This window comes from Adiantum capillus-veneris, chromosome 21 (genome assembly GCF_014529385.1).
Source record: "Adiantum capillus-veneris isolate H3 chromosome 21, ASM1452938v2, whole genome shotgun sequence".
NCBI lineage: Eukaryota > Viridiplantae > Streptophyta > Polypodiopsida > Polypodiales > Pteridaceae > Adiantum > Adiantum capillus-veneris.
Window position 1 is genome coordinate 91,786,471 of NC_140951.1, and position 9,229 is coordinate 91,795,699.

At 42.9% G+C, this 9,229-nt stretch overlaps 1 pseudogene; it reads right to left on the minus strand.

Annotated features, from left to right (window-relative positions):
* Positions 1-5,326: 5,326 nt before the first annotated feature.
* Positions 5,327-7,474, minus strand: LOC147431341 (uncharacterized; annotated as a pseudogene).
* Positions 7,475-9,229: the final 1,755 nt, after the last annotated feature.

Below are 9,229 nucleotides of genomic sequence, written 5' to 3' on the forward strand. Positions count from 1 at the left end.
TGTAAGATATTTCTTTAGGTCGAGCATCAGAAAATGATTGGTCGGGGATGTATATGGAGGCTTTGAAGTTACAAGCTGATGGGAAGGTAGCTTCTTTTATAGCAATAGTTTCATTTTCACTTTTATATGTTGTCCTTGCATCCTTATGTAGATGCTTGTTGCTTTTAAAAGGTTGCATATGTCCAGCCATACAATCCAAATGCATTGCAAGACATCCAGAAGCCATTTGTTATCATCATTCAAGATAGTTGGATGTTGGAGATGTGTATTCGCTTCTCACGACATAACGCATGGGCTGTGGATAACACATTCAAGACAAATGTGTATGGGTTGCCATTATATGCATCCGTTTTGCCTAATCAAGCTGGGATCGGATTGCCTGTGTGGTTGATGATGTGCACATGTGACCCTGGGACATGTCAGGAGAGCATTTCCCTTGGATTGACCATCTGCATAATATTTTCAAGGATGGGTAGCATTCGGCCGAATGCAATTATAATAGATAAGTGCCCTTAAGAGCTGAATGCTATCTTGAGAGACATTAGGGATGATGATGCTTGTTGTGTCCATGGCAATGTGGATACTACAAATCTCGTGGAGAGATTATGGCAGTACATTAAGTACAATTTGTTGGATGCAAGGATAAATAGGTCGGTGCTTTACCTATTGCATGCACTTGTTGGTGATGCAAGGAGTGGAACCTGGATGGGAGGAACTCTATTGGAGTTCTTCAAGCAGAAGCAAGAGCTAGGTGAGCATTAATCATTTTCTCCTTGCATTTTTATATCAGCTACTTTTCCTAAACAAGCTCATTGTGTGTATGTCAATAGTGGACTTTGAACGTTTTGCTGTATATGGCTCAAGCAAAGAGTGCGACCAAAGCACTAGCTGGTGGGGAGAAGTTATTTCAGCGATATGAGTCTAATCCATCTACGCTTCAGGTGGTGAACGAATCTTCATTGCTATTCAAGATTCAGAGCATGTCTTTGGACACTTGGTATCACGTGAGTTTATAGTCCTCCTATTGTGATTGCCCAGATTGGTCCTCCCAATACAAGCATCTATACGGAGTGCACCTAATACTACAAAGCCATTTTCCGATGCTACATGCAATTTTGCCTATTGTGGATAGTTTGCATGCAATTGTTGAAGTTCCTACAAACAATGGAATGCGAGAATGTCCTCAGGATTTGGAGGTAGAGAGTGGTTGTGATGGCGCAGAATTGGGTGTTGACATGCATAGCTTTGAGCAAGATATGGACAGGGTTGATACGGAGATAGTTTCTTGTATTGAGGAGTTTAGAGATATCTTGCAACAGCTTTCGAATAATTTTTCCACATGGACATAGGTGCAAAAGGAGATAGCTCTTGGACAATTGAAGATCTCTATGGAGAACCTGAAAAATCTCCATGAGCCAAAGAAGGCGAGCATGCCATGTAGAGGTAGCATTAGACAAATTCAAGCCAACGTCACACAAACATGGCTTGGGCATGGCAGGCTGTCAAGTATCATTGATCCTCTTTCGGATGCACTCGATGGTAGCCCCAGCCAAACAAAACTAGGAGACTCACAGGTTTACTGGGCACAAACACCAACGAGGACGAAGTCGTGTGCGCTTCGATAAATGGCGGCGTATTTATTGTCCTCATTGTTGCAGTAAGACTCTTCTTGGTGATGAATCTTGCATAATATGCTGCCATATATGCCATGCTTTGTTGCCTTTATCTCAAAAGCATTTGGCTGGATCTTCTACTGCTCAAATCATGGACCACCTGGTGCAGTTATGGGATGGCAACAACTCAGTCAAAGGTTCTATCATCGCGTGTGACTATGAGGAGTCACTTGAAGGAAGTGAACGGCATTTCACAGTGAAGCTTGATGATGGCAGAATCTATGAAAAGGTCTATGCATCAAGAATACTCATAACCCTTATGTGATGAACATGTAGGGCCTTTACATCCGCCATTATTGCAGGATTAGTCAGCCAACCAAGAGGAGGCTTGTCAGACATGCAAGCATGACCAATATATATGGGAGCGTTGTGCATTAGCCATGTAGGCATTTTGAGTAGTCATTGCAGCATGTATATACAAACCGCCCTTGTTTGTGTGCGGGCGATCGTGGTGGTCTTGTTTCTTCTCACTGTTTTTTGCTACAAGAGTTTGTGCTGGGCTGTGAGCAAGCCCCTTGTCAAGTTTATGCATTGCCATTGTGTGGGTTTAAACAATTTGCAGGATCAGCCGGCCAAGAGGAGGCTTAAGCACTTTGTGTATATGGGAGTGTTGTGCATTAGCCATGTCGGCATTTTGAGTAGTCATTGCGGCATGTATATACAAACCGGCCTTGTTTGTGTGCGGGCGATCATGGTGGTCTTGTTTCTTCTCACTGGTTTTTAATTTTGCTACAAGAATTTGTGTTGGGTTGTGAGCAAGCCCCTTGTCAAGTTTATATTGTTGTTGCTTGTTTATATACAAGGTCCTCGAGAGTTTATGGATTGAGAGCAGGTTTATGGATACAATCAACCATGTATGACTAAGTTTTATTGTTGTTGCTTGTTTATATACAAGGTCCTCGAGACTTTATGGATAGAGAGTAGGTTTATGGATACAATCAACCATGCATGACTGAGTTTTATTGTTGTTGCTTGTTTATATACCCTTGGTCCTCAAGAGCAGGTTTATGCATACAATCAACCATGGCTGAGGTTTTATTGTTGTTCCTTGGAATGCATACTTTTCAAATGTACCTAGACTCGCATCGTGGACTTGCATAACTTGCCATAATTATACATGGACTGCCATAAAAACCCAGTTGGACCGAAGCCATAAAACCTGGACGTCCAATAAACACCTCGCAATAAACCTCGACCTGAACATAAATATGGACCGAGCATAACCTGGACTACCATCTCTAGGTACCTAGACATAATAACATGGAATGGAAATGGTTTGCAAATTCAAAGAATTCAAAGCAAATATATAAATTTGGGTCAACTCTCTGTCGCCAATCTGTTTGACGCTCACAATCGATGCGTCTCTCATTTTCTCTTCCACCATTGTTCCTTTTGAAGTGGCCCGTATGGTTTTGAGTTTTGTTGATTAAATTAGGATTTGGTAGAAATTTTGACTTACAATTGTATCAAGCTTGGCTAAGAAAATTTATCTTTAAAATCGATCTATTAATTATTGATTAGCTAAAGTGACAATTGTACACATGATCGAACACCTCATATATTATTCATATGTATCCTTTATATTACCATCACCACCAGCAACATCATACGCACCTCACACTAAACCTGGACTGCCATAAAAAACATGGAGAACCTCGACCTGGAACATATATAAAACATGGACCAAGCTCGCACTAACACTAAACCTGGACTGCCATAAGACATGGACTCGCATTAAAACCTTGACCTGGAACATAACACATATGCATATCGAGATCGCAAATAAACCTAGACTTCCATATAATTATACCCCACATAAACATGGAACATAAACCCATTAACACTAAACCTGGACTCGCATTTAACCTGGACTTGCCATATATGGAACATGTTTAAAAACATCCATGGATCGAGCTCGCACTAACACGGCCATAAAACCCATATGGACTCGCATTGAAACCTCGACATGGAACATAAACCCATTAACACTAAACCTGGACTCGCATTAAACCTGGACTCGCCATATGGAACATGTTTAACATCCATGGACCGAGCTCGCAAATAAACCGCCATAAAACCCATATGGGCTCGCATTAAAACCTCGACATGGAACATAACACTAAACCCAGCTGGACTCGCATTAAACCTAGACTCGCCATATATGGAACATGTTTAAACATCCATGGACCGAGCTCGCAAATAAACCACCATAAAACCCATATGGACTCGCATAAAAACCTCAACATGGAACATAAACCCATTAACACTAAACCTGGACTCACATTAAACCTCGACTCGCCATATATGGAACATGTTTAAACATCCATGGACCGAGCTCACAAATAAACCGCCATAAAACCCATATGGACTCACATTAAAACCTAGACATGGAACATAAACCTATGCATATGGCCATACCAACCAAGCTGCACTAACACTAAACCTGGACTGCCATAATAACCAGACATAAACATGGATGGTGGCCATAAACCTAGACTGCCATAAGACATGGACTCGCATTAAAACCTCGCCATATATAAGAGCTTGTAATTAACCTGGAGTGCCAACCAAGACCGAGCCATAAATTTGGAACATATATGCTCGGACTGAGCTCGCACTAACACTAAACATGGACCGCGCCATAAACCTGGACTGCCATAAGACATGGACTATAGATAGACCTAGCTCAAACACAAACATGGACTCGACCTCGCCATAAAACCTGAACCGAGTTTGCAATACACTTGAACATAAACATGGACCGAGCTCATGTTAAATCTGACTGCCATAAAGCCAGACATAGATAGACACATAGACATGGACTCGCATTAAACCCCGACCATAAAACTTGAACCTCGCCATAAAACTTGGACCGAGCTCGCAATACAACATGACGGCAGCCATAAACCTGGAGCTTTAAACCTCGACCTCGCCATAAAACATGAACCCATATGGACCGAGCTGGCTATAAACCTCGACTGCCATAAAACCCAACTGGACATAGACACTCACATTAAACCTGGACCTGCCATAAACAATGGACTTCACATTAAACCTGCCTGGACAGAGCCATATAAACCAAAACTGCCATAACCTTGCGTTAATTGAACGAACATAAACAACTTGTCCATAAACCCGACAGCAATTCCAAAAAATACACCCTTACAGTTTAACCAAGTGAGCCGTTTACTGTGACATCATTCAAACTTCAACCCCATAATGCCATAAATCAGAAATAACCTCATCGACACTTCACCACACATAAGAGGCAGCAGCCTCATGCATACCACTTGCCATAAACTTGTTGGATACACCCTAAACCTTGCCATAATAATTATACAAACTTGAGCTCACAGTAAACGTGAAAAGAGACTCAAGTGTCATACCATAATGTCGTTTACATAGATTAGGTAATATCACATTGTCATGTCCCAATTTTTCACGATAACATTTACATAGATTGGGTAAAGAGTTGAGCAAAGACTCGAGAAAAATTGGGTAATAGTAATATCACATTGCCATGTCCCAATTTCATAATAACGTTTACATAGAATGCTAGTCAACTTCAAGACACCATCCATGGAGATTTTGCCTCATAAGTAACTTGCCTATACGAAGGCAATGCCAACAAAACAAGAAACAAAACAGTGAAGTTAGTCTTTTGCCACAACCTCAAGACACCATTCATGGAGATTTTTCCTCAGCATCAATATGTCATCATGGTTAAACCATTTCTTTCTTACCCGCAACACATAAGCAGTCGTCACAAGAGCACATAGAAGAGACCCACCAACTAGACAAGCACATAGGAGTTATGGCACCATACCCATCCCTTACTCTTCTCTCCAAGGCAAGAGGATATTATATATCTAATGGCCTCCATGACATAGAACCCACAATCAATCCCATTCAGCTGATGCGGGCCTTGCATCAAATCCATGACATGATCAAGGGCATCTATGTTTTTAAGCAGCCACAAGAACACACCTAAATCATACTTGTAGCACTTTAATCTCAAACTCGGTACATGGCTCGAGCAATGCACGTTTCACTGCTGGATTGCTTGCTCCATGGCCCAGCGCCTCCATAGCCCTACATGAATCATATGTAAGAGTGCTTGCAAGACATAGCTGACATGCAAAATCCAAATATACAATTATGCTAGTACCTGTGCAAGAAAGGTATAACATCCATCAGAGCACTACAACCGAGCGAATCATAAAAGAGAAGCTGGTGCTTTCTTCCACCTAGACCCGTTATCTTCATATGTGTGGAAAGGTACATCACACATAAAGTCCAATGCTTTCTTTGGCAAAGACAAGAAGGCAAATTTTAGGGCATTGTTCACATTAGGGAAATGTAACATATGTAACATTGCATGATCTTATAACAATCGGAAAAATGGTTAGCACACAATGGCTTATATCCTTCTCCCCAAAGAAGTTTTGCATAACATGTATGCCATCATGCTTGCCTAAACTTGCTCCTGCCACTAGAACCCACATGGAATCGAAAAACATAACTCGATTTTGGGCATTGCTCACATTAGGGAAATGTAACATATGTAACATTGCATGACCTTATAACAATCGGAAAAATGGTTAGCACACAATGGCTTATATCCTTCTCTCCAAAGAAGTTTTGCATAACATGTATGCCATCATGTTTGCCTAAACTTGCTTCTGCCACTGGAACCCACATGGAATCGACAAAACATAACTTGATTTAGCACATCCGGTGGTGCTATAGTGTGCTCCATCCACCTATTAAGAAACACAAGTTATGCTTCTAAATCCGTGTACTTTTACAAAGAAACACAAGAAAGGATCAACATCAAAAGATTACATTGTAAACAAATTCATTATCTTTGTTGAGGCTTCATTAAGTAGTATGATCCACGTGTATGCCATATTGAATGGAGCTGAATTTGATGGGTATATGCGAAGAGAATCTAGTGCAAACAGGTCACAACCAGCAATGTAATGATTGTCATGCACAAGAAAGCCAAAAAATCTGAAAATGTCTTTATCTAAATCATACCTGTAAAGTACTCGGTTGCTCCATGTCAGAGACAAAGGGCGGATTTCGTTCCCTGTCTTTTCCAAGCGCAAGTGTCCATATGAGACATAGAACTCAAGGGCCGTATAAGAGCAGTCATCAGGTTATCATACATCAATAGGCTCGTTGGAAGTCTTGCCTCTCCAAATTGGTAGCTTCTTCTTGGATGGAGAAGTACGTACATGGTCCTAAAAGGTAGCATGCATCTCATTATTTAAATGACATAAACAAGACATCCTTGTGAACAAGCAAGTCATGAACCCTCCTCTTAGAAGAGACATAAATGTAGAAGCACCTCCCAGAAACCTCATCAAGATTGAGGTTGCCTAAAGACTCGGAAAGATCTCCTCTTGTATCAATAGCTTCAACAGTCTTCTCTACACTTTTATCATGATCCTCCTCACCCTTTGGAGCAAACTGGAAGGGATCCTCCTCATCAATGTCATCCAAGGCAGCCTCAAGCCATGGTGAACTCTCTTCTATTTGCACGCATAGCATTAAGGAAAAAAGTGATTACACATGCATGCTCTATGTGATGAGGCAAAGAAGCAACAAAGTAGGACACTCACATGTGCATCATAACCTTCTTCAATTCTCTTTTGAATTTGTCCAAGCCGGCGAGCCTTGTCCGCCATGGATTGCTTCATCCTCCCACTAATAAACTCTTCAACAAAGGAAGCTTGATCCATCTCCTTGTACTGTCCACCAAGCTCCTTCCATACTTGTAATGCTCGAATGCGCATGAGGCATTGATATCGCTTGCAGGTTTGCGTGAACTTCCAATCTTTATCGGTGAACCTTTTCATGGCTGCTTTCTTCCAAGCCTTAACCTCAGGATTAGGCAGCAAATTAGCTCTTCTCTTTGCCTCTTTGTGCAAGGGCCGCCCTCCAGGACGCTTTGGAATCTCTATGTCAATACCATGAGACTCCTTGAGATGTGTCATCATCCTCAATCTCTTGAATAGGAAGGCCGAACGTGAGGGACAATCCTTGCTTGCGCGACATTGGCGTGCTAGTCTTCTATCGGGGAGCTCAATCTCTACATAGAATTTGCAAGGATCAATGTTTGTTGCCTCTTCCTTCTTTGCTTGTGTTTTCTCTTTTATGCCATTAGGATCATCGCTTAGCTCCGCGTTGTAGGAGGCATTATCAACACTTGAACTAGCCATCTTCTTTCGCGCGTGGTTGTTGAGGCTAGGAGGTGTGGGCGGATTATGCATGACCAGCCGCGGGCTTCTTCTCAGCGGAGATGCTGGCAATTTTTGACCAAGAGACATGGGGGGGCTGTTGAAGCTCTCCTCTTGAGAAGGCAACAACTCTTCATGAGCCTCATTGACCCCATCCACATGCTCAGGTACCTGACTCTTTGCATCTCCTGAGGGATTACCCCTCCTCTCACCTAAATCTCCGAGAAGCATGGAGTTGGCCCGTGTCATGCGAGAGGAAGTAGCTCCCACACGAGTACTCTTGGTGGTCTTTTTTCTGGGTGATCTCCCTATTTTTAGGGGTGCTTACTACCAGGCACACAACCATTAGCACAACAATGCATTCAAATGGTTGAGTGTATATGTGTGGGGGATGACCTATTACATGTGTGTGTGTGTGTGTGTGTGTGTGTGTGTGTGTGTGTGTGTGTGTGTGTGGAGCAACCGATTGCATTCATGTGTGTGTGTGTCTGGCAAAAGAGAAAGAGGATATGCATGCAGCACAAGCAGTAGCATATGCATACCGGGCAACTATCACAAACAAGTGTGCCTTCCCCCTCTTTGTTCAGCACGTCAGAATGCAGCACTTGCCAACCTCGGCTCGAACACAAACACCCCTCACGAACACCTGCTGGTCCTCAACCGCCTGCATGTCCTAAGGATGGGCTATACCTCCCACATCAGCAATTGCAGCTTCGGCATCCCCCCACTAAACCCCCTCCTGCATGCATGCAAAATGACAGGGATCCCCTCCAAGCACTGAGTGGCCTGCCAGTGCGGATTCCTTTTTTGTCTATGTTTACCTCCCAAACCCCGCATGTCCGGGTTTAGTTTTTTGTTGAGGTGGACCGCCAGGCGGGCATGCCTATCCGGGTTTAGTTCTTGCTGAGGTGGACCACCAGGCGGGCATGCCTGTCCAGGTTTAGTTTTCAAGTGCGGACGCTCCAGATCCCCCCGATTGCTGTGCGCCCACTTCCCGTCCCTTGATCCCATTGCCACCCCCCATTAAAGGCTGGGTGTTACTTAGTCCTGAGGGCCACATGGAGAAAGGTGTTCCCTGCACCTATGGTTAAAGGAGCCAAGAGCCTCCTTGCCACATGCATGTTGGGCATATTGTGCAATCAACACATTCAAAACTTCAAATAGACTTTTTTTTGGAGAGGATGCCCATCAAGAACTTTCGTGCTTTCGTGATGACAACACCACATTTGGCATACATATTAAACAAAGCATCGCCAAGCACATCTTTTTGCAACAACATCCGGTAAGTAGCATTCTCATTGTGAATTATAT